Source organism: Cervus canadensis, chromosome 22, assembly GCF_019320065.1.
Source record: "Cervus canadensis isolate Bull #8, Minnesota chromosome 22, ASM1932006v1, whole genome shotgun sequence".
NCBI lineage: Eukaryota > Metazoa > Chordata > Mammalia > Artiodactyla > Cervidae > Cervus > Cervus canadensis.
This window is the reverse complement of record NC_057407.1, coordinates 37,376,873-37,404,428: the sequence shown is the minus strand read 5'-3', so window position 1 is coordinate 37,404,428 and position 27,556 is coordinate 37,376,873. Positions and strand designations below refer to the sequence as shown.

At 38.7% G+C, this 27,556-nt stretch overlaps 1 pseudogene; it reads left to right on the top strand.

Annotated features, from left to right (window-relative positions):
• The first annotated feature begins 2,421 nt into the window (after positions 1-2,421).
• On the top strand, positions 2,422-3,018 carry LOC122424382 (annotated as a pseudogene).
• Positions 3,019-27,556: the final 24,538 nt, after the last annotated feature.

Below are 27,556 nucleotides of genomic sequence, written 5' to 3'. Positions count from 1 at the left end.
ATATAGGATGATTTTAGTAAAAAATACTTTGTGATCTCTCTAAATGATTCCATGTAGATGTAGACCAATTTCATTTTTTATAAGCTGCTACTCTAGGTTTCTCAGGACAGTGTTTTTCAGGAGTGTGTGGGTCATAGACACAGCTCTTGTCTTACTGGGCAACATTACGTAAGTTTCATCAGTTAGTGAATAAGTTTCTTAGGAACCTTGAATAAACCGTGATTTTATTGACCCTGTATCAGTCCTAGGCTTATGTACAGCAGTAGGTTATGCTCTCGATACAGAATCCTAGATATTAACACTTATGTGAGACTTATAACACCACTGCCCAGATTCCAGGTCATTGGCATGAGTAAGTTTCTTGGTAGATTAGATAGTATCTTAAAGGAGACAAAATATAATGTATTTTAAATTCTGCCCCTTAAGGTGTATCTTAATGACTTGATATTATTCCTGGATGAGCCAAATTCATGCATCCCTGCTATAGGGATCAGGCAGATAAACCTTTGCCTAAATGCTGATGATATAGTTTATTTTCTCAAATTTGGAGTAGCCTCCACAAACAATGGCTCTTTGATCTAATGACTTTAAATCAGTTACTTCAAAACCCAAGTCACCAGTTTTGACAGAGTTCTGCAAGCATTTAATTGGTCACAACTAAGAACCCTATATAGAAAGTCAACTTGTTTACTTACCACTAGGTTTTCTTAAGAGTTAAGCAGTAAATAATACTGTTTTCAATTCAACATTGTTGCTACATGGGCACTGCATTGAGATGATTAACATCTCCATTTGTAGTTGTCATAGGCATATTATATAGCACAGAATAATTCTGATAATGATGATAAAAGAGGTACAATTGATTGAATGTTTGTTGTGGAGGGCATTGTGCTAAACAGTTATATGCAGTTTCTCTTTTAATTCTCACTACAACCTGATAAAGTCGGTAAAACTTTGGGGTTTCTTATAAATTGTAGTAAATTCTGGGCTGTTTTCTGAGGAAAACCTTGTCTGCAAATATTACCTTGGCCCAACTCCATGTCAAAATCAGTGGGCTTTTCTCCAGGCCCATGCCTGATTAGTAGGCTTCTTGACTTACATAACAAAATATTAAACCTGTTTTTTCTTGAATACCCACAGAACACATGGTTCTGCCTTTAACCAGTAACTTGGACTTGAACTCTTATCTGCAGTCCTTGCTGGAAGCTTGACTGTTATAAACATTGTTCATGAAAGAGCACTCAAAATGCATGTGGGCTCTCATATTCCCGAGTTGTCTTCGCTGTCTGATATCTGGTAGCCATTAGTCTCATGTGCCTATTTGAATTCAAATAAAATAAAAATTAAACAAAATAAATATTCAGTTCCTTCGTCAAAACAACCATATTTCAAATGCTCAATAGCCATATGTGGCTGGAAGTTTTTGTAATGGACAGGATAAATATGGAACATTTTGGTCATTCAGAAAGTTTTATTGGGCAGTGCTGTGATAAACTATTAGGCTTTCACATCTGGACTGCATCTTCTTTAAAAAAATAGTTTTCATTAAATTGTGCTTTGATGTGTTGACAGTGGCCTGCCATTGTGGTCCATTCTAATAATGAGTATTGAGTTCTTATATGTCAGAAATGGTTTTAAACACTTTTTATGAATTAGGTCAGTTCTTTTAATAGTTTTTTAAGGTAGGGCATTATTATTATCTTCATTTTACAGAGCTTGGAGAGTTAAGCGACTTGCCTGTAGTCACCCAGATGGTACAGGGCGGTGGTGGAATTTGAGTCCTGAAGTCTGGCTAAAAGCTTTGTTCTTCACCACCATACTGTGCTACCTCTGAAATCCTTATAAAGCTTTCTTGGATTTCATTCTTAGGATATAAGTAGTGACCTCATTATTTTTATCTCTTTATTTTTGTATCCCTATTCCTCTTGGCTGTAGCTCTTTATTTATTTAGTTTCTGTTATTATTATGCTGCAGTGCAATTCTGATGCCGAGCACCTAGTGTTAGCATGGACTCCACAAATTAAGGGCATGATTCCCTAAAAGATTACCTTCACTTCTAATACCAGCCACAATTTCAGAAGTCCCCAGACCAGTTGCACTTCTGACCAACTGGCTATAAATATGGGGGTTTCTTTAACTCTATTAGTCTGATAATTTGCTAGAATTACTTACAGAATTCTGGAAAGCACTGTATTTACAGCTTTATTATAAAAGTTGTCAATTAGAACCAGCCCAATAGACAATTCGGATGATACCAGGAAGGGAAGTAGAATACATCACCCTTCCCCAACACTTGATGCGTTCAGCAAGGAGGAAGCATAGCTGAGGCAGCTCTCATCCAGGCAGCTAGCTCGAGGCTGTGGAGCGCTGAGCCGCACATCATGCCCCGCGCTGCTCAGACTAATGAACAATACAGTCAAGATGGCTAAAGGTGATCCCAAGAAACCAAAGGGCAAGATGTCTGCTTATGCCTTCTTTGTGCAGACATGCAGAGAGGAACATAAGAAAAACCCTGAGGTCCCTGTCAATTTTGCTGAATTTTCCCAGTAATGCTCCGAGAGGTGGAAGACCATGTCCAGGAAAGAGAAGTCTAAATTTGATGAAATGGCAAAGGCGGATAAAGTGCGCTATGATCAGGAAATGAAGGATTACAGACCAGCTAAGGGAGGCAAGAAGAGACCACCATCTGCTCTGAATTCCACCCCAAGATCAACTCTACAAACCCTGGCATATCTACTGGAGATGTGGCAAAGAAGCTGGGCGAGATGTGGAATAACTTAAGTGACAGCAAGAAATAGCCATACGTCAACAAGGCAGTGAAGCTGAAGAAGAGGATGTCACAGACTGTAAGTCTAAAGGGAAGTCTGATGTCGTCAAGTGTCCAGCTAAAGTTGCCCGGAAAAGGTGAAAGAGGAAGAGTAAGATGAAGAAGAGGAGGAGGAGGAGGAATTAAAAAAAAAAAGAAAAAAAAAGAGAAAAAACCTATTGATCTGTCTTATTGTGAATGCTTTAGAGTAGGGAGCGCTGTGACTCACACACCTCTCGCCCAGATGTGTCTGTTGCCCTCATTAGGTTTAATTACCTGGTTGGATTGTGATCACATCGTGGTCTCTCAAAGTGCTCTAGTAATTATCAGTGGTTTACATGAAGTGGCCATGGGTGTCTGGAGCACCCAGAAACTGTATCAAAGCTGTACATATTTCCAAACATTTTTAAAGCGAAAAAGCTCTCGTGTTCTCCTCACTTCATGCAATTTGCTGTTGGTGTGACAAGGCATTTAAAGACATTTCTGGCATTTTTTAAAAAAATTTTAAGGTAGTGTGTTAACTGTATGGTCATTGGCTAGAAATCCTGAGTTCTCAACTGTAATATCTATAGTTTGTAACAAGAACAAAGCAACTGAGACACACTCTTGACCATCCTTGCTTGGTGTGGAGGTTGTGGGAGCGTTGCCTTCCGGAGGGGCCGTAGCTCAGGGCATGCACTGTGGGGCTGGACTTGTGGACACTGCAGTGGGCATCTGTCTAGCTTCGGGTTGTCTTGATTTTGTATATAGCCGCATAGCATCCTGCTGCCATTCTTCACTGTGGAGAAGGGGAGGTCAGCTGGCATGGTAAGTGTTTTGGATCCTTTTTAGTTGAAGTGTGGTAGTTTTAAACTCTTTGTTTTTTTAAACAAACCATAGAACTCTTCATTATCAGCAAAGCCAAGAGCCACTGCACCAGTGAAAGTTCAAGAACCTTCTGTACTAAACACAACCTGCAATGTTCTCTTATTTTTTTATTTTTTGTATGTTTAGAATGCTGAAATGTTTCTTAAGTTAAATAAACAGTACTACATTTAAAAAGAAAAGCATATCTGAGAGTGGGTGTCCATAGTTTTCATTGGGATTTTATTACAGTGGCATGATTAATTGAATCATTGGCCATGTGATTGAACTCAGTCTTTAGCACCCCCTCTCCTTCCTGGCTTCACGACCCAGATAATCACGATGGTATGATCACTCAACTAGAGCCAGACATCCTAGAATGCGAAGTTAAGTGGGCCTTAGGAAGCATCACTATGAACAAAGCTAGTGGAGGTGATGGAATTTCAGTTGAGCTATTTCAGATCCTGAAAGATGATGCTGTGAAGGTGCTGCACCGCAATATGCCAGCAAATTTGGAAAACTCAGCAGTGGCCACAGGACTGGAAAAGGTCCGTTTTCATTCCAATCCCAAAGAAAGGCACTGCCAAAGAATGCTCGAAATACCACACAATTGCACTCATCTCACACACTAGTAAAGTAATGCTCAAAATTCTCCAAGCCAGGCTTCAGCAATACATGAATCGTGAACTTCCAGATGTTCAAGCTGGTTTTAGAAAAGGCAGAGGAATCAGAGGTCAAATTGCCAACATCCGCTGGATCATTGAAAAAGCAAGAGAGTTCCAGAAAAACATCTATTTCTGCTTTATTGACTATGCCAAAGCCTTTGACTGTGTGGATCACAATAAACTATGGAAAATTCTTCAAGAGATGGGAATACCAGACCAGCTGACCTGCCTCTTGAGAAATCTGTATGCAAGTCAGGAAGCAACAGTTAGAACTGGACGTGGAACAACAGACTGGTTCCAAATAGGAAAAGGAGTACGTCAAGACTGTATATTGTCACCCTGCTTATTTAACTTATATGCAGAGTACATCATGAGAAACCCTGGGCTGGAAGAAGCACAAGCTGGAATCAAGATTGCCGGGAGAAATATCAATAACCTCAGATATGCAGATGACACCACCCTTATGGCAGAAAGTGAAGAGGAACTAAAAAGCCTCTTGATGAAAGTGAAAGAGGAGAGTGAAAAAGTTGGCTTAAAGCTTAACATTCAGAAAACTAGATCATGGCATCTGGTCCCACCACTTCATGGAAAATAGATGGGGAGACAGTGGAAACAGTGTCAGACTTTATTTTGGGGGGCTCCAAAATCATTGCAGATGATGATTGCAGCCATGAAGTTAAAAGACGCTTACTCCTTGGAAGGAAAGTTATGATGATCAACCTAGATAGCATATTAAAAAGCAGAGACATTACATTGCCAACAAAAGTCCATCTAGTCAAGGCTATGGTTTTTCCAGTGGTCATGTATTGATTGTGAGAGTTGGACTGTGAAGAAAGCTGAGCGCTGAAGAATTGATGCTTTTGAACTGTGGTGTTGGTGAAGACCCTTGAGAGTCCCTTGGACTGCAAGGAGATCCAGCCAGTCCATCCTAAAGGAGATCAGTCCTGAGTGTTCATTGGAAGGACTGATGCTGAAGCTGAAACTCCAATACTTTGGCCACCTGATGCAAAGAGCTGACTCATTGGAAAAGACCCTGATGCTGGGAGGGATTGGGGGCACGAGCAGAAGGGGACGACAGAGGTGGCTGGATGGCATCACTGACTCGATGGACATGAGTTTGAGTAAACTCAGGGAGTTGGTGATGGACAGGGAGGCCTGGCGTGCTGCAATTCATGGGGTCCCAAAGAGTCAGACAGGACTGAGCAACTGAACTGAACTGACTCCTCCCTGGAGGCTGGGCTGGTTCAAAGCCTGAACACTCTAATCCTGTGGGTTGGTGTTTCCTATGACTAACTCCCATCCTGAGTCATCTCATTTGTATAAATCAGGCATGATGCAAGGGACTCATGAATAACAAAGCCACTTCTATCACTCAGGAAGTTCTAAAGATTTAGAGGTTATCTCCTGGGGACCAGGGACCAAGACAAGATAAATTCTTTATTATACAACAGTAGGTATTTTTCTTCTTTATTGAAGAATAGTTGACTTTCAATATTATATTACTTTCAGGTTTACAGCATAGTAATTCAATATTTTTATACATTATGAAATGATTACCACTGTGAGTCTAGTTACCATCTGTCACCATAGAAAGTTATTACAGTCTTATTGACTATATTCCCTTTGCTGTACATTATATTCCTGTGACTTACCTATTTTATAACTGGAAGTTTGTACCTCTTAATCCTACTCACCTCTTTCACCCACCCCCTTCCCTCCTCCCAATCTGGAAACCACTAGCTTATTCTCTGTATCTATGAATCTATTTCTGTTTTGTTATGTTTGTTCAGGAAATCTCTAAAACTATGATTAGTAGTCTTCTTGCACCTGTATAAAAATATGTATTTATATATATCTACATAAATGTTCTTTTATTTCTATGTATCAGTTCAGTTCAGTTCAGTTCATTTCAGTTGCTCAGTCATGTCCGACTCTTTGTGACCCCACGGGCTGCAGCATGCCAGGCCTCCCTGTCCATTACCAGCTCCTGGAGTTTACCCAAACTCATGTCCATTGAGTTGGTGATGCCATCCAACCATCTCATCCTTTGTCGTCCCCTTATCCTCCTGCCCTCAATCTTTCCCAGCATCAGGGTCTTTTCAAATGAGTCAGCTCTTTGCATCAGGTGGCCAAAGTATTGGAGTTTCAGCTTCAGCATCAGTCCTTCCAATGAACACTCAGGATTGATCTCCTTTAGGATGGACTGGTTGGATCTCCTTGCAGTCCAAGGGACTCTCAAGAGTCTTCACCAACACCACAGTTCAAAAGCATCAATTCTTCAGCGCTCAGCTTTCTTTATAGTCCAACTCTCACATCCATACATGACTACGGGAAAAACCATAGCCTGACTAGACGGACCTTTGTTGGCAAAGTAATGTCTCTGCTCTTTAATATGCTGTCTAGGTTTGTCATATATTACTTTAGGCTAACTCAAATCCTTTTTGAAGTAAGGTGGAAGATTTATGTGTGTGTGTGTGTGTATGAGTATAAATAGAAACAAGCATTTTATGTATACATGTATAAATATATATTTTTAATATAGGTGCACGAGGACTAACCACAATTTTATTGATTCCCAGACCTATAGGTTATTTTCAAAATAACTTAGTTTTATGCTTTTATTTTTCTGAATGAAGAAATAAACCCAGAGATGTGAAGTATCTTGCCCAGCTGGTTAGTGGCAGAGTTGGGACTGGAATTCAGGGTTTTTAATCTTGCATTTAATACTCTTCTTGTCTTCATAATTTTAAGCTTGTCCTTTACATTAGTCATATACTTATCACCTTATATTTTTCTCACCACCTTGCTAGGTCCAGAAACCTCAAGCTGCCCTCCAGAAACAGCTTTGGCGCAATAGGGTGAAGCTCAGCACAAACTATTTTTGTACTTTCTGCCTTTACACATGTGCTGTTCTTTCTGCCTCAAGTGTCCTTCTCACTCACTGGTCATTTCTTGATTGTTTTAAATGTACAAGCTAAACCTCATTTCCCCGTGAAGGCTTGCCTGACCTTCTCTCACAGAGTTAATCTTTCTCTTCCTTTTCACATTATTTAGCATATGCCTTTATCTCAGTGGCATTTATCACACTGCATTTTAAATTCTTTTCCCACATATCAACCTTAACAGAATTATTGATTTCACCCCCTTGTTACCACTAAACCTATTACTCTCTCTGTCTCTACACTTCTAATATAGCATCATCAGTGACTCAGCTGCTTCATCCAAAAAATCTAGGTCACCTTGATTTCCCTTTTGTCCTCATCTTGCACATTTAATTAACAGCAAGTCATTTGGTTATACAGCCTAAATATTTCCCAAGGCTTTCACCTCTCACCTTCAAACTGGTTTGTTTCCACTCTTGCTTTTTTTTTTTCAATCCATTCTCCAATCTGTGACCAGAGTTCTTTCAAAATAAAAAGCATTTCATGCTACTTCTAGCTTTAAATTCTCCATTAGCTTCTACTTTTAGTAAAATAAAATCCAAACTTCTTAATTTCAGGTGAACAGAAAAGTGAATCAGTTATACATGTGCATGTATCCACTCTTTTTCAGATTCTTTTTGCATATAGGCCAGTACAGAGTGTCACACAGTGGTCCCTACGCTATGCAGTAGGTCCTTGTTTTATACACAGTGATGTGTATATGTAAGTCCCAATCTCCCAGTCTATCCCTCCCTCCTCCTTACCCACTAACTGTAAGTTTGTTTTCTACGTCTGTGTCCCTATTTATTTCTGTTTTGTAGATAAGTTCATGTGTACCCTTTTTTTAGATTCCACATATAAGAGATAGCATGCATTTGTCTTTCTCTAGAAACGTGCTTTAAAAAAAAATGAATGTATTTATTTTTTTTAAAACATCCAAACTTCTTTCTGTGCTTGGAAGTAACCTACGTGATGGTACCCGTCCCTTCTTCACTTTTACCAGGCTGTCTCACTGGCCAGGTACTGGCCTCTCTTGGTTTCTTTCGGTTTCTCAAACACACCAGGTTTGTGAATGAATACCCCTTATTGTTTGCAGCAGGCTGTGTACCCCATGGGGACAGGTGGTGTGACTTGTCTTCTGGTATCCCTAGTGCTCAGCACAGAGAGTTGCACAGGGTAAGAAATCAATGAAAGTTCATTGAGTAATACTGAATAAAATTTGGCTTCTACCATTTATTACTTACATGATCGTGGCTAGTCCTTTAACCTCTTTAACTTCATTTATAATCCCCATATCTTAGAGTTTTGTCAAGTTTAAGGAGGTCAGTGGGTACAGTATTCTACAAATGTAGGGGATTGTTACTGCTATCATTGGTCACGTCACTTTTCTGCTCAACATGCCTTTGGGGTTTATATTGACAGTACCTTCCTCAGTAATGCCAAAGCTACTCCTTACTGGCTTTCTTAGGCCTAAATGCATCATATGGTAAATTCTAGAGAGGCTGGAAGGATGTTATAACTCTTTTGCTTCTGTTCTGTTTGTAGCAATGCAAGCCTACTTAGTAACTTGGAGCTGCCTATAGATGTATTGCTGTTGCCAACACATAGTTCTTATTCTGTGCTTCCCTAGTGTTTCCATTAGCCAGGTAATATAGTTTTTCCAGCTAAATGATTAATATCCAGCAGTTACTATGTAAATGCTTGTGTTCATTTCATTAAAAAAAAAAACAAAAAAACAAACCACCTCCCAATAAGGATTCTTAGTTAATTAAATAACTGTTTAAAGCACAGAGAATATTTATTTTTTTGTTAAAAAAAAAGTAATCATTCACCTTGGGGACATTTTTTAGTGTGGGATTAAGAATCTCTACAGATATCAATGATTATTTCGAAAAGTTAAATTGGAGGGCAGTTTACTGATGTTAAATACAACAGCTACTGGAGCTATATTTAAAAATGTGTTCCAAAGTGAAGGGTGAAGAAAACTGATTTTGCAGATGCTCAGTTGAAAGCAGTCACTTCATATTAGGCAGAAAAAGGCAGTTTGAGATAATCTCAGTATGAGAGAAATGTGATTTTTAGGCCAGCCAAAGAATAGGAGCACACTGGGACAGCTGGAGGTGTGGAAAGTGTTATCACTGATCCAAAGGGATAGAGGATTAGGGAGAGGGTGGGAAGATAGTGTCAGCTCAGATAAGGGTAGATAATTTATTTTTAGTTTTCTCCTGACTTTAGTTCTTAGACAACCTGTGTCTTTAATCCTGGCCTCCCATTCTCTTTGTCCTACCTTGAAAAATTTAACCTTTTCTAACATTTGTCTCATCACAGCATATGCATCTTCTCACCTGTCCATCAGCCATCTGTTGGCTAAACTCAGACCCTATTTAGTGGGTATTAAATGAGCATGGCATCAGCTTGTTCAGTAATATTTGTCAGGAATGCCCCGGGAATATCATTTCTGACCCCAAGATGATGATGACTGCTTTTTTAGAAATGTAATGCATTTTATTTTAAGATGCTTATCTTTTCAAAATTTTCCTGGAATCACTTCCCACAGACATTATCATTTCTTCCCAAATGGACAAAGATAGACTTGAGTGGGCCAGTGGGCAGTCAGTTGTGTGTGATAATCAGAGAGGTATGGAAACTTGCTCGTGTGGTGTATTCAAGTTCCTCCTTCTCCCAATTTCAGTCCTCCTAAATTAACTTTCTCTGTCTTAAGACCAGACCAGGAACACAAATACAATATAATACCAACTTATTATATTCAGAGACTATTACCAATGGATTAATATTTTGGATTTGATTGTACAGACAGCTGTACAAATCCTGTTTTCTGGTTTAACAGAACTAACTTGACCAAATCACCTATGTCTTAAGCTCATAGAATATCAGATAAAACCCATTGAAACTGTTGTTTTTGTATGTCAAAGTGGTGAATTATTGGTAATTTCAGTCAAAACTAATAATAGCAATCACTAACAGTAGCTAACCTTAATTGCATGTAACAAGTATTAACTGTGGTATTTATTCAAATTAGTACAAACAAAGCACTCTGGACAGCTCTTGGCAGAATAGGGTCACACCATGTGCTTTGTTTTACAATGATGACCCCACTTCATCCTCACAAACGCTTTCTGGGGTAATGATACTTATTAATCCTGTTTTATAGAGAAAATAAGGCCCAAAGAGTGCCTCTTAGAAAAGGTACTGACAGACGACCCAGGACCCAGTCCTGAGCAGTGTGTCTTCTCCTAGCCTGCTCTCTTAACCGCCACAGACAGCATCTCAGATGCCTATGTATGCCTGTTGTACTCTCAACAAACAAATGTTTTGTTCAAAACCTACTGCCTAGAATTCTGTCCTGGGTAAGGTTTTCTAGAGAAAACCTCACTTGTGCATAAAAAGGTTTTATTATCAAGGGTCAGTACGAGAGAGTAACTTTGGGGTGTCTCAAGGAAGTACATGTTAAGGTCCAGGTGCATGGTCAGCAAATACTGTTAATTCTGTTAAGTTCAAGCATTATTTGGCAATGTGAGGTCCAGAGGACGTTTAAGATAAACTACTAGTAGACATTACATTCAAAATTAAAGGAAATTTTTGATTTCTTCTATGTTATTAATGTTAATGTTTCCATTATCATTGACATGCATACTCAGATACTATCATCCCCATGTGCATTGCTGTGTTTGGTGAGTATAGATGCATAACCACTCGTAGTTGCTGCATTGAAAATAACTTTGATTTTCGTTTATTCAGAACCTCTTTAAAATTGTGTCCTCTTCAGTTTAAAATCCACGATTCTATTTGTTCATTCTTTAAAGACTTACTGAGTATCTGCAATATACCAGGCACTGGAAATTATGTATCAGCAAATAAGACATAGTCCCTGGGCCTAAAAAACTCACCATATTCTGAATGAAGAAAAAAAAAAAGCACACGTTTGGACAAGAACTCAAATGTCTGAAGAAGAAAATCAATGTTTCAGCGTAGCACAAATCTTAAAATTAACAAAGATTTACTCAACTGCTTCCTGACTATGAAGTCTGTGTTTCTTCTTAATTGTTTCACCATTGCAGAAGATCTATGGTGTACTTTCCACTGTATAGTACAACAGTTCAGGTCCTGCTGGAAGATGCTAATACCTTACTGGCTTGTATCTGTTGCCTTCAGGGTCATTTTCAGTAGACGTCAGATTCTGGAGTAGATCTAAATTTTTACTGTAATTGGGTAAAATTCAGCCAACATAGTATAGAGAAGAAAGAGAAGAGTTTGACGCAGTACACTCTTAGAAACTTTGCTAACTTCATGAATTCCTAGAATCATAGGAACAAATAACTTCTCACATTTTCTTCATGGAGAAAATTTTAGTTAAGTTTAAATAGTTAATTTGCATCTTTACAGAGAAGTTATTTTCTGTAGTGTGTGTAAGACAAAATTTGGGTATAATAAATATTACCTCTAAATATTCAATAAAATTAGTCTTAATCATATGGACATTCTTATTTTTTGGCACAGAGTAACTGAAATTGGTTAAGAAATGGTGGATCAGTGCATTTCACTTCCCACTCACTCTTGGCCATATACTTATTGAGTGAAATGGTAGACATAATTGCCTACATTATTTAAATTATTATTATTATTACTTTTACTGAGCAACATATATTTGAATTTGTCTAAGTGTAAAGAGCACATGATGATAATCCACTGTATTGATTATGCCCCTGCTCCTTATAATTCTCTTCCAGTTCTATACCCCATTATTGTAACAACCCACATGAGTAGTCTTACTGGAAAAAATGGAAGGATTGAAGCTCCAGACACAAACTTGACCCCAAGTTTGGCAGTGTTGGTCTTCAGGTTCTCATCATTGTCTTGTAGGGTCTTGGTATTTTGTGACATAAAACAGCTGCCCATAAGCATAAGCTTCCAAACTGATCCAGACTGTCCTAAGGTCTTGGTGTGAAGGAGATAAACTCCCTCAGTGTTTGTTAAACACAGAACTTGTAACATCTTGAGTGTATTTAAAATTATCCCACCACAGATGATGACACAATTAGTCATCTTAACGGTACTATCCATAGGGAAAGAGAAAGAATAAAGGTAAGTTTGAGCTATCCAGGGCCAGACATTTGCTTCTGGTATGTCCAGTGTAGCTCCATCCTAGTTGAATCTGAGAATTCCTCAATTTAGTCCCACCTACTGGCTCAGATGGTAAAGCGTCTGCCTGCAATGCGGGAGACCTGGGTTCAATCCCTGGGTTGGGAAGATCCCCTGGAGAAGGAAATAGCAATCCACTTCAGTACTCTTGCCTGGAAAATTCCATGGACTGAGGAGTCTGGTAGGCTACAGTCCATGGGGTCGCAAAGAGTCGGACACGACTGAGCGACTTCATTTTCTTTCACCATAAACTACTTTTTCCATGGAAAAACCATTCCTGAAGATATAAGAACAAGAAAATCCTGTTTAAGCCTGCATAATTCACAACCCTGATAATTAGCACATGTTTATGATTATATTAATATATAAATATATTAATTTATAATCACTTATTATTATATTTATAATCACTAATTATTAACTGTGGCATCCCTTGTATTGTTGTTTTTAGATCCAAATATTAAATTTCAACTGCTCAGTTCTTGTCATTACTGACTTTAAAATTACCTTCAGTGTGTGTGTTTCTGTCTGCTAGGCCTGAGGCTTAGAACATCGGAGACTCTCAGTAGATTTTCTGTGGAACATAGAAAACATGGGAGCTTTCATGGTGGTTACTGGACTGGAGTAGGATACTGTATCTTGTGTTAAGTACTTCACCAGCATCTTTAGTTGTCATGAGATCCAAAGAAACAATGAAAAATAAAATAAGCCCATCATCATCTGCAGCTAAAAATCATTATTCACCCAATATTGGTTATTGAGTGTAAGCACTTAGAGCATACACTGTTCCATCTTTATAGCAATATGGGGTACATATACTATACATATAGTATTCAGATGATCTCTTTGAAGCTTCAACTGTGGATTATTCAGTAAGGATTATACCTTCTGAATTCTGCATACAATATAATTTCTCTAGGGAAATTTATATACATAAAAGAAACACAATATGTTAAATTCCTAACTTCTTCTTTTATAAGACAGCATCATAGGTCTGACTGCCTTACAGCCAAATTTTACCAACAAAATCTAGTATGTGACATAAGATGATCATATCTTATTTTAAATCAGAGAAGTTTACAGCATGATTTTATTAATAATATATTTTTAAAAGCACATGGGAAAATGTCTAGCATATTTTAAAGCAGGGAAAATACTTTTTCTGTAAATACCTAGAGAGGTGAAATTGGATTTAATTAATTATGATCCAAAATCTGAGATCACAAAACATTAAAAGTTTGAGTGACTTTCAAAACTGTCTTGAGACCAAGTCTCTCTTACCTGTTTTGTTTAGTACCTTTTTTGTTGGGGTATTTACTTTTTATAAGGTAACCCATTTCCTTGTGGACCAGCTCCCAATTATTTGCTTTAATTAATGAGAATTCTGTTTCCTTTTAACTTCCTTCCATTGGTCTTGGATATCCTGAATCATATACGCAGGGTTCAGGAAAATAAGAAAATCATATTGATTCTGATTTTCAGTGTGAACACTGATTTTTCCTTGAATCTTTTTTGTCATTAACACCATAGATTCTTTAGGTGCAGATCCTGCCAAAGAAGTGAGCCTGTGACACTTTTTCCTCTAATTAGTTAACTCTGAAACTAAATTAAGTCTGAATTAGCAATCTGTAGTAAGTACGTTAAGATTATTATCTGATGAGTGCTATCAATTTCACTTCTGTTTCTGAATTATTAGCGTCTTATTTGTTTACATTACAAATTCAGTAGGAGTAATTATATAATAAGAAAATGATGCTGTCACTTTAAATAAACTGCTTAGCAACTAAAACATCAGGACTATAATTAAAGGCATCACTCACAGCTTCCATTTTAATACATAAAGGAGAAGGACATGATTAGATTTTAATGAACTTGCTTTTGTTTTAGCTTTATTATTGTTTTATTTTAACCTGGATGTGGTTATTTCAAAACACCACTAAATGTTACTAAGCATTCTTAATTTCATACATTGGTGTTAGAGTAAATTTAACTCTGACAGCAAGCTTTCAGTTTTTAATCAGTTCTTTAAATGTAAGCACAATTCCTTCTCGTACCTGGAATGGAAATATTCTCCAACTTCCAGGCTAGTAAACTGTCTAGTCCCAGCTAACGAGTGGTAAAAATGTGTCAGATCACATAATAAACCCTCAAGCAAATGCTATTGTCTACTGAAGTCCTTAGTTTAAAATAAGCCTAGAGAGTCTGCCTGAGGAATAATGGAAGGAGTGATGAGTAAGAGTAATCGAAGGAATACTTGGAGACTCATGACTAAGGCTGAGTGTATGAGTTGCTGAGTTACCCCCTCTTTTAGCCTCAGATTCATATGTAAAATGAAGATAATATCATCTACCTATGGAGTTATTGTGAGGAATGTCACAAATTATGGATTTGAGCCTGTTTTGTTAACTCTGAAGCTTGGTACTGGTTTTGACTATGATTTCTATCTGCTAGTATAAACTGAAGTGTTCTGAAACTATACCTGAGTTTCCCCCCCAAATTTTCCCACTGTGCCTGAAATTTATACTACAAACATAATTTCTTTGAAATCAATGATCATTTCTCAATGTATCATCTGTAGATCTCCTCAGGTACTTTTTAGAAGTTCAGACTCTTGTACCTCACCGTTGGCCTACCAAATTAGAATCTGGGCTGGGACTCAGTAATCTGAATTTTAAAGTGTTTTTGATGACTTATAGGCATACTAAAGTTGAGAACTCCCCAGTAAGGCATTGAAACCTCTGTTAAAATATCAATACTTTGGGTGAGGACTATTACTCATTAACATTTTTTTGTGAATTAATATGTTGAAATATATAAGTTTACAGGAAATCAGGGATAGGCCAGGAAAAATCAAAACAAAAAACTAGGGGCAGAGGAATAGGCAAAAATCTAGTTTTAACTAAAACATACAGAACTCTGAAGACCTGGACTCTTGCATATGAATCTCTAGGGCAGCCTTTCATATTTTTAGACCCCAGTGCAAGAATACCAAAGATAGCTCACTCACTGTGTATCTAAATATTTAAAAGTTGTAAATCACACTAGCCAACTTTCAAATATATTCTCTCCTCCTACATTAACAAATTAATATTACAGTGACTCAGAAGGCTAGGTTCTGTACTCCTCCGAGTGCTGGGTCAGTACATGGTAGCAGAGGCAACCACTCCGTAGCCTGTGCCCTCTCCCACCCGTCCCAGGTCCTTCTGTGCGTGTGGATGCTGAAGTCTGCATGGTCATCCTCTGCGGACAGCAGCCTCTCTGAAAGCTAGCTCAAGGCCCTTTGAGCAGAGAATTCTAGTCTCCTGGATGGAAATGAATTCAAGGTTCGGCTCATCCCTTTGGTCCTAGGGACTCTCTAAAGGATGAGGCCTAGGACAAGGGCCCTTCTTACCCAGGTATAAGGACGATTCTGGGAATCTTGCAAAATACGTGAGTTATAAGGAATTTAGAAATCACCTGATTTAAGGCCTTCATTTTGCAGACAAAGCAACGGGGATGCAGAGTTGATATACTTGCCCAAGGTCACACTGTAGCTAATGGCAGAACTAAGACTAGAACTCGGATCTTCTTTCACCCTTTCCTTTCTGTCCAACCTTTTTATCTATGATGATATCCCCAGGTAGGGTATTTTCTACCACTTCTTCAGTTTGAGAATGTAGTTCAGGCATTTAAAAAAATTTTTTTTTTTAAATTTTAATTGGTGGAAAATTGCTCTACAGAAGCATTCTTCTGAGTAACCATGTTCCCCAGGGTAAGTTGTGATGTAAGCCAGCAGCCTTGGTGGCAGCGGCATTGCACTACCAGGAAGGAAGAAGCAGGTTGAGGGAGGGAGATGGGCACTCCCTTGAACAAAAGATCTAATGGAAAAGAGGCAAAGAAAACATCAGTTAAGAACTCATCGTCTGTCAAACATAAGACGGGGCCACCCTCACATGGGAGCACAATAGGAGATGCACTTAGTTGCATGCCAGTGTTTTCCTCTGTTAGTCTCAGTGTAAAAATTCCTATGACTCCTTCTGGTGTAGATAGCCATTTCATAAAATGTGTTTTTACTCTTTTTACTTGATTTTCTAACCTCCAAAGTGAACACTATTTATTATTGTTATTATTATTACTTTGGTTAGGAAATGAATCATAAGCTTATTTTCCTTGAATATTCAAAGAGGTATGTTTTAGCAGTAGAATTTTTAAGAACCAATATGGAAATCAAGTTTAATTTCCAGATTGAGTAACCATAATCTAATTCTAGCTAATAATAGCTAGTTATACGACTTTGGGTAAATAGCAATTTCTCGTTTGTAGAATGAAGGTTTGGATAGATATCTTAGGGTTTAAGAAAGTGTGCTATGAAACCCACTCCTAGCTGTGACCTTAGGCAGGTCACTCAATGTCTTTGAGCCTCTATTTCCTCATCTGCCAAACAGCTAATAATAGCACCTATCTTACAGAGTTGTTATGAGGGTTAAATGAATTGTATATAGAAAATGCTTGTAAGAATGTCTGCAGTTTAGTAAAGTGTGCTATTCATTATTCTTGACTGGGTTTTAGGTCCTATTTTTTAGCATATACCTAGAAAATACACATGTAAGTACGATAGCCTTTACAAACTCCCTACATCCAAAATCAAGCCTCTCATCTTTCAAAATTCTCTTCTCCCCTTCGGGTATTTAATCTTGGTACTGACGTCACCATTCACTGGGTGATGAGTGAGAAAACTGGCCAGTTTTCTCAAGCCAGAAATCTGAGAATCAGATGGCTCTTCTTTCCCCTTTTCCTGAAGTCTATTCAATTACTAAACATTGTGGATTGAGTTTTTCAAACACTTCAAATAAAGATTTAGATTTAAGTACATTCTGTTCTTGCATTTGTTGTTCATTGACTTAGTCATGTCTGACTCTTTGCGACCCCATGGACTGCAGCATGCCAGGCTTCCCTGTCCTTCACCATCTCCCAGGGTTTGCTAGAATTCATGTCTATTGAGTCAATGATGCCATCCACCCATCTTATTTTCTGCTTCGCCCTTCTTCTCCTTCCTTCAATCTTTCTCAGCATCAGGGTCTTTTCCGATGAGTCAGCTCTTTGCATCAGGCGGCCAAAGTATTGGAGCTTCAACTTCAGCATCAGTCCTTCCAATGAATATTCAGGGTTGAATTCTTTTAGGATTGATTGTTTTGATCTCCCTGCTGTCGAGGGGACTCTCAAGAGTCTTCTCCAGCACCATTATTTGAAAGCATCAATTCTTTGGTGCTTAGTCTTCTTTATGGTCCAACTCCCACATCCATACATGACTGCTGGAAAAACCATAGCTTTGACTACATGGACCTTTATCAGTGAAGTAATGGCTCTGTTTTTTAATATGCTGTCTTGGTTTGTCATAACTTTTCCTCCAAAGAGCAAGCATCTTTTAATTTCATGGCTGCATTCACAGTGGTGATTTTGGAACCCAAGAAAATGAAATCTGTCACTGTTTCCTTTTTTCCCCCATCTATTTGCCATGAAGTGATGGGACCGGATGCCGTGATCTTAGTTTTTTTAATATTGAGTTCTACGTCAGCTTTTTTCACTCTCTTCTTTCACCTTCATCAAGAGGCTGTTTAGTTCCTCTTTTCTTTCTGCCTTTAGGGTAGTGTCATCTGCATATCTGAGGTTCTTGCATTGCCACTATCCTATTTGAAGTCTTTGTCCAATAGAAACTTTCTAACTAATCTCCCTGCCTCCATCCTTGTTGCATGAAACACATCATCTTGCTTTTGACAGGATCTTTATAAAATACACATTTAATAACATCACTCCTCCAGTTGAAGGTGCCTATAAGAATGAAGTGTGCTTTCATCAGCCTGGCACAAAAAGACATCATGGTCTCATTTCTTACCACATCCTCTGGTGCCTCATGTTTCAGATATACAGAAGAACTAGCTTACTCCTGAAAGCACTTACTGTGCTTTCTCTCACCTCCGAACATGCTCTTCCCTTTGTTTAGCATATACTCCCCAGCCCACAGCTCCATCTCCTTGCCATCCCAGAAGCCCATCTACCTGCAATGCCAGTCATTCTACAGACTCAGTTCAAGTGTAAAGCCTTCTTTGGCAAGGAAACAATTTACTAATTTATTTTTGCAATTGTCTGGTCTGATTTAGATAAAATCAGGCAGCCTGAATTGTTCATATGAATCTTGGATTTGTTTGGCACATTTAGATACGTTTATGAAATTCCCATTTAACTATCCCCTAACCAACACCTCAAAATCAATTTACCCTTTACTTTTAACTTTATTGCCTATTCTGGGGACCGACTTCTTATGTAGGTTCTGAAGTGCTGATCAACATTTTGTTAAATAAATGACGAGGGGATTTCTCTATGTGTGACAGAATCCTAGACTAGATTATAGAGCATCTGCAAATATTTTTTGCTGCTGCTTATGTCAAAATCTTTAGGAGCTGGCAAAATTCTGTGTGGTAGGAGTGGTAGTGGGGACTGGCTTATGTGGAGCAAGGTATTCATTCAGCAATACTTGAAAATAGGGTATATTTCTTCCTTAAGGATGTTTGACTAATTCTCTTACTAAAGTGTGAACTTGAGGTTAAGATTCAGTTTTTTCGTCTTTACGACTAAGTAATCTTCATATTTAGAACCTCAGAAGTATTCTCATAAGGCTAATCAGTTTGGGAGAATGGCATAAAAGACATACATTATTATATTCTTCAAATTTCTTTTATGTTTTCTTTCTTATAAAAACATGAAGTATAGTCCATGCATCAGTGTCTGACCTATTATGCTTCTGGGTTTACCCTTTGTACAAACCATGAAGAAAAAGCTGCTATTCTCTTTGTGTATGAGTGTGGATAATGGATTAAAGTTCACCTTTTTGCTAATGGATATTCAACAGTTCCAGCACCATTTGTTAGAAAGAAATTCTTTCTTCATTGCAAAACACTTTCACCTTTGTGAAAAATCAGTTATCTATATATATGATGACTTAATTCTAGGTTCTCTATTCTGTCCATAGGCCTGTAGTCTCTCATTTTGACAATACCACACTGCTTTGATTACTTGTTTTATAGTAAGTTTGAGATTTGGTTGCCTGAGTCCTCCAACTGTCTTCTTTTTTTTTTTCAACTGTCTTCTTTTACAAAATAAAACATTTTTTGATCAACTGTCTTTACCTCTCCCCTCTGGTGCTTCTACTTAGTGTAAACTTAAAGCATTTTTCTCAGAGTGTGGTCATTGGAACTTGTTAGAAATGCAAATATTAGACCCCACCCCACATGTTTTTGAGTCAAAAATTCTGGTGAACTCAGCAATCTGAGTTTTAACATGACCACCAGGCTGATTCTGATACCTGCTAACATTTGAGAATCACTGATACAGAACATTCTACTTCAGAATTCAGCAGACCTTTTCTCTAAAGAGCCAGAGGATAAATATTTTATACTTTGCAGACAATATGGTCTCTGTTGCAGTGACTCAACTCTGCTGTTGAAGCATGAAAGGAACCATAGATGATATGTAAATAAGTGATCATAACTGTGTTCCAATAAAACTTTATTTACAAAAACAGGTGGTGGGCAGATTTAATCTGCAGACCACAGTTTGCCCACCTCTGCTGAATTCCATTCCTACCTATACCCCGTCTAAAATCTTAGAGTTTGTCCCATTTCTCTTGCTCATCCATATTCTCTATCATTTTGGGCCCTCTTTGTTTTATAGCTCCTCAAGGAAGACTCTCTCAGTGAATCTATAATAAGTAGTTCTTGTAACAGGGCTTTTTCAGTGCTGAGGTCAGATATTTCACGTATTCCAGTTAACCTTTAAGGCCTGCTACCATATATCTACTTTTTATTGTAAAAGCAGGCAATTTGCAGTTTAGCTTTGCTCTTGAGCATGCTAGTTGCATGAGCCCTGCACACTGGCTATATGTTACAGGTTTCTTCAGATCAGCAACCCCAAAGATGGTACTGGCAATAATGATTTTACTAGCTTGCCAGGTTGAAGTACCCCAAACTGGATGGCTTTAAATAACAAGAAATTTGTGTCACAGTTCTAACGGCCAGAAGTCTGAAATCATGCTGCCTGCAGTGTCATGCTTTCTCTGACAGCTCTAGAGGAGAATAGTTCTTGCCTCTTCTAGCTTCTAGTGTTTGTCAGCAATCCTTGGTGTTCCTTGTTTTATAGATGCATCAGTTCAGTCACATGGCTCCTTCTTGCCATGTGTCTTTTTGTTTTCTCTGAACATGTCTATCTCTGCATCCAAACCTCCCCTTTTCTGAAGGACACCAGAAGTGTTGGATTAAGATATATTCTCATGACCTCATCTTAAGCTTTTGATCATATGCAGATTTTTTCAAATAAAGTCCATTTCATAAGTACTGGGGCTTAGGACTTCAATATCTTTTGTGGAGTTAAAATTCAACCCCTAACAGTGGTAAAGATGAGACCTAAGGTTTAATAGTAGCTGTTCTAGATAGAATGTTTGCTCATGAATTTGCAAGCCATATCTGTTTAAACCTCTACAACATAATATTTACCTCTGGGAAAGGTACAGATAAATCTCTTTGCTTTCTGTCAGTGAAAGAGAAAATAGTCACAATTTGCTAATTGAATTTTTACTTGAAAGAGAGAGATCATTATTACCTGTATAGCAAATGTTAGGGGCGCATCAAATTATCAAGAGGAATTTAATCAACAAGTTCTTTAAGCAGTGTCTAATATGGTTGCTGGTGTACAGTATGTTCTCAGTAAGTGGAGAAATGTGTGGAGTTGAGACGGAGATTAACATTCATTCATCTATATTAACTGCAGCCACCATTTGTTAATCTCTTCCTCTGTGTTCGGCACTATGCTAGGTGCCTCACGTGTACCTCACTGAACCTTTACCATGACATCTCCTTCTAACAGATAAAGCTTAGAGAGATGAAGTGAGTGTGAAGTGACATGTTCAGTGTCATGACCAGAAGATGGCAAGGCACAGATTTTAATCCAGTCAAAATAACTTGACAGCTCACTAAAAAATCTTTTTTATTTTTTTTGAAGTGCAATATGTGCACATAGCCAACTCATTGGAAAAGACCCTGATAGTAGGAAAGACTGAGGGCCGGAGAAGTGGGCAACAGAGGATGAGATGGTTGGATGGTATCACCAACTCAGTAGACATGAGTCTGAGAAAACCACAGGAGATAGTAAAATACTGGGAAGCCTGGCATGCTGCAGTTCTTGGGGTCACAGTCAGACACGAGTTAGTGGCTAAACAACAACATGTACACTGAAAAGTGTACATGTTTTAAGTGGAAATAAAGCCTATGTTTTTAACCACTGAGCTACTTTTATCTTTCTGTAATTCTTTTGCATAAAACTTTTATTGACTACCTACTGCAAAATAGTTTAATGATTATTACTGTGGAGACCATGCTGCTGAAGAGAGCTGGGATTTAGAAGGGCAGATAGCCTCATCTGTCTTCAGATCACAAAAAACTCTGAACTCCAGGCTAAAGAGTTCATACTCATCCTTAAGCAAATCTGGGTCATTATTGATTTTTAGGTAGGATAGAGACCTGATTAAACTGAAATTTGGTGTATGTGCTTTGGGCGGGGTTGGGACATCATGAGAAACACTCGGCTGGAAGAAGCACAAGCTAGCTGGAATCTAGATTGCTGGGAGAAATATCAATAACCTCAGATGTGCAGATGACACCACTCTTATGGCAGAAAGCGAAGGAGAACTAAAGAACCTCTTGATGAAAGTTAAAGAGGAGAGTGAAAAAGTTGGCTTAAAGCTCAACATTCAGAAAACTAAGATCATGGCATCTGGTCCCAGCACTTCATGGCAAATAGATGGGGAAACAGTGGTAGACTTTACTTTTTTGGGCTCCAAAATCACTGCAGATGGTGACTGCAGCCATGAAATTAAAAGACGCTTACTCCTTGGAAGGAAACTTATGACCAACCTGGACAGCATATTAAAAAGCAGAGACATTACTTTGCCAACAAAGGTCCGTCTAGTCAAGGCTATGGTTTTTCCAGTGGTCATGTATGGATGTGAGAGTTGGACTATAAAGAAAGCTGAGCACTGAAGAATTGATGCTTTTGTACTGTGGTGTTGGCGAAGACTCTTGAGAGTCCCTTGGAACTGCAAGGAGATCCAACCAGTCCATCCTGAAGGAAATCAACCCTGAATATTCATCGGAAGGACTGATGTTGAAGTTGAAACTCCAATATTTTGGCCACCTGATGCCAAGAACTGACTCATTGGAAAAGACCCTGATGCTGGGAAAGATTGAGGGCAGGAGGAGAAGGGGATGACAGAGGATGAGATGTTTGGATGGTATCACTGACTCAATGGACGTGAGTGTACTTCAGGAGTTGGTAATGGACAGGGAGGCCTGGTGTGCTGCAGTCCATGGGATCGCAGAGTCGGACATGACTGAGCGACTAAACTGAGCTGAACTGGGACAGTAATGCTGCTGCTGCTGCTGCTGCTAAATCGCTTCAGTCGTGTCTGACTCTGTGTGACCCCATAGACGGCAGTCCACCAGGCTCCCCCATCCCTGGGATTCTTCAGGCAATGGAATGGGTTGCCATTTCCTTCTCCAATGCATGAAAGTGAAAAGTGAAAGTGAAGTTGCTCAGTCATGTCCGACTCTTGGCAACCCCATGGACTGCAGCCCACCAGGCTCCTCTGTCCATGGGAGTTTCCAGGCAAGAGTACTGGCGTGGGGTGCCATTGCCTTCTCCAGGGACAGTAATAATAGAGATTTTGTCCAAAATCTGTCATATGGTGGTTGTGATCATATTTGGAAATGGAAACCTTTAAATAAAAACAAAATTAATTCAGCTTCTTAGTTCTTGTCTTATTGAAGGCATATAGTCTGCTACATGGTAAACTCCTTAAAGTAGAGGCTCTGTGTATTAGATAGTAGTCACTGCAAAGTGTCCGAGGTAGTACTAAACCTTTGTGAGCATATTAAATTCTCCTGTGAAAGATTGTGGTCCTCCATAGTTGGAATACTGTACTTCATGCTGGGATTTCAGAGAAGCAAGTGATGATCAGATGCCCACTTAGCCTTTTCCCTAAACCTAAAAAATATGTAACAAGAGACTGTCTTGTCATTCTCAGAAAAATGCAAGCCAAATCCCACAACTTGCTTCTTTGACCTTTTTGCTGTGGTTCCTGCATGAAGAAATGAGCAGAGTTGTTTTGTTTGACTTGCCACTGCTACCATCGAGCTCTATTTGCCACACAAGTAGTGGTTCTGACAGTTTTCTGACTTTTTATTTGGCTTCCCACAAGTGATTCTCAGTACTGGCTTCTGTGTGTTCCATGGCAGAATTGTCTCAGAAATGGATAAAACATGCCATTCACCTCTTTAGAAGGCAGTTCTTAGAAAAATATATAATGATGGCTATCTATTAAAAGACTGATATTAGAAATTAAGAAAAAATATTAAACCCAACATGCATATTGATTTCCGTTCATGATGTGGTGTGGAAGAGTTGAAAGAGTATGGACTGGGAGTCAAGAAACCAAGGCTCTTGTTTCAGCTCTGCTTCAGTTTAGACCTCAAGCAGGGCACATATATTCCTTAGGCCTCAATTTCCTTCCATACAAAGGAACTGAAAGATGTGTCTGAGAAAGTGGTTCCAGGAAAAGTATCCCAGGATGCTGATGCAGGAAAACCAAAATGTCACCAAACAAATTGAAGGATGATCCTAGAATAGGTCTTCAAGAGGTTCATAGGTCGCAAGATAGATTTTTAAAAAGTCTTTATAAACTTCTGTCTTTTCTTTCCCCTCCCTCCCTGCCCATCCTGTCTCTCTCTCTCTCTCCTTCCTCCCTCTCTCCATCCCTCCCTTCTTTCTTCCTTTTGTTCCTTCCTTTCTTCAATGAGAATCCACATGAAAAAGAATACTAAAAAAGACAGGAAGAAGACTGACATTGCTTTTGGTATGATGAAAACAAGGAGGGAGAATTGATTATTTGAGTGTTTTTGTTCCTCTTCTGTTCAGTGTGCTCATGTGCAGTGACCTGGAAATCCTGGCAATCTACTGGAAGGAAAGTGGCATACATGTCCTTGGTGTAGAGGTACACAGAGAATTTTACAGACTGCTGCATAGTTCAATACGGAGTGGCTTTGCATCAGACTTTTATAAGTTTTTGATCCATCCTGGGTATTCTTTCCCCTTCAAGTTTCCCACTTGGGCTAAATAATAACTTTACTCATTTAGAGTGACAGCAAAGGGTCCTAAGGTGATGAGTTTGCAGTTTTGTAAAACATTCCACATTTTTCAGTTTTTCTTCACTACTATTCAAAAGCTTTATTTATATATTGTAACTTACCACATTCTTCCTTGGATATATGTGATTATTCATGTCAACATTTAAGACCATAAGAAGATCCTTGAAGGTAGAGACTGTGTTTTTTGGCTTCTTAGTAATTGTGAAGGATACCTAGTGCAATGCCTGGCACAGAGCAGGTGCTGTCTGAATTGAACTTAATTGGATTGGATTCTCCTGGGTTGTCTAGCAATTAGGGTACTAGCTTAAATAAAAATCAATGCTTTCCTGTAATATGTTCAACTTCCCTGCTCCAGGTATTGAGCAGGGCTATCAGACCCAGAAGGTGTAAATGCAGAATACAGTATTAGATGCATGACCTAAGTATAGAAATATCATTCAAATGGGCTTGGTGCCCAGAAGCTAAATAGCTTTTGGCTTGATGACAGGGTGCAGAGCCTCAGTGTGTTGTGATAGAAGTAATTGCTAATAGATGCCTTTCTGTCTCACTTATGTAGCAAGAACTTAAAATCTGGATTGCCTCATGTTGCAAAAGGGAATATAGATAGAAGTATATAGAGATAAGCAGAACAATAATGGAAACAATATAAATCTTCTTGATGATTAGAGGGTAGAGCTCTGGGATGAGAAGGTACATAGGCCAATTAGAGCAGGACATTCACCAGTCAATGCTTGCTCTCCAATTCATATAGTGATGCAAATGATTCTGAGAAAGTGACCCTGAGGTAAAATATTATGGTATAAGACTATGAAGAGAATCTATTGATTAAAAAATATTTTGGATAAAGAAAATCACTTCTTCCTGAGTGAAATGAAAGATGACAAGTTGAAGAAATGAATGGATGGATTATTGGCTAGATTGTCAAGTCAGATCTGATTCCTTGGGTGAGTGTCTTAACCTAAGCTCCAATTTCCTTGGTAGTGAGATGAGGATGGAATTTGACCTCTCTGTCTCCCACCATAGTTGTGAGGATCAACTGTGATTGTGGAAGTAACCTAACAGAGCCCTGAAAGCTTGTTTGGTGTATTCAGAAGACCAGAGTTTGGTGAAGGACTAGGTTTTTGCTTAGTTTATGCCATACAACTAGCTTTCATTGTGTTGGTGGGGATTATAAACTGACAGTGTTTTATGTGTATCTAAGGAAAAGGTAAGCTGCAGAAACTAGAGCAGTTGTCAGGGAGAGATAATTCTAGAAATATTTCTTCTGTATACTCATGAATCCATGAGCAGCAGTGACATTACTCAACAGTGCTTCTGGAGCTGAATTTCTGAGATTTTGAGTGAGGGAATGGGGACCAGCAGAATCACCACTGATACTGGATTTAGGATGACTATGGGCCACATGAACCACTGGCCCAGTGAGGTGTAGGCAGTTTGGTTTACAGATGTAAAAGTGGTCTGTGTTGAAACCCATCTCTGCAGTGGGTTATGGAGTGGATCCATATACTGTCCCTTCTGGTTTAGAAACTGGACTACCTTTCTAGAACATCCGACAAATGACCAAATGCCTTCTGGGATCAAGCCCTTTCTTCCTTTTCCATCTCCCACTGATTTGTCCCAGGCAAGTTTGTAAATTAGTTTAAGTTTATTTTAAATATCCAGATTCTTCTAGTCTTTGTTCCTTGTAGTGCCTAATTTAGTGCTTCTGTATGATCCTAATCTTTATTCACTTTTATGGCCCATAGCCTGGTATCAGGAATCATATGAGCTATTTATATATTTATGTGACATTTATATCATAAATGATTCCTTTTTAATCATGCTAATTCTTGAACTAGGGAACAAAAGACATTGTTTCCCATAAGCAGGGTTTTGGAAACTACCTAGCAAGTAGAGGAGAATTTTGAGGGTGACATGACAGAACCTAGCATGCTTATATGAGAAGGTAAATTATGCCTAGAGTTGTCCTATTCTAGTCCAAGTGCATCTTTTCACTGGGCATAGAGGACTGGTGTCACCATTGCTTCCTTTTCTTATTGAAAATAAAGTTGAGATAATTATGAGTAATTCCTAATCTACGTATTTTTGTTCAGCAGTGAAATGCACAGAAGTGGTTTTTTAAAAGTACAAATCAGTATAACAAATCTCTAGAGGCTAAATTTTAATGTCTAAGATATCCAGTTGAAATCTACTGTTATAAATATGAGCCTACTAAAGTGATGTTTCACATAGGCAGAGCAAATAGACAAATGGTTCAAATGGATCATCAGCTGAAGCAAGCAAAACTCTACTGGACTCTATCCATCACTACTTTGCTTTGCCTCTTGGCACCAAGTAGGACAGCAAACCTACAGGCAAGGAAGCGACCCCATATGTGAGAAGCACCCAGTCTTCCTCACCCAAAATTGCAAAGTTAATAAAATTTCAAAATGGTTGTATATGACCATAGATTTCAATGGTGTCAAGTGGGGACAGTTGCTTCCTGTTTGGCGATTATCCATAGTAGCTACAAAGCTTATGGGAGATAGATAGTTTAACTCAATCTGAGGAAGAAATTCCTAATGGAGTGGTTCAGGAAGGAATGTGTCACCTCCAGAAGTCATTAGTTTCCTATTGTGGTAGATATTTCATCATATCTACCAGGCTCAGTGAGCTGTGCGGGGATGGGGTCGAGGGGTTACAAGAATTGAGTAGGGCTGGGGTAGGTATACTGCCATTTTATTTTATGCTGAGGTGGATTTTCTGAGGACTTCCCAGATGTCTCAGTGGTAAATAATCCGCCTGCCAATGCAGGAGACGTAGGAGACATGGATTTGATCCCTGGGTCAGAATGATCCCCTAGAGGAGGAAATGGCAACCTATGCCAGTATTCTTGCCTGGGCAATCCTGTGAACAGAGGAGCCTGGTGGGTTACAGTCTATGGGGTTGCAG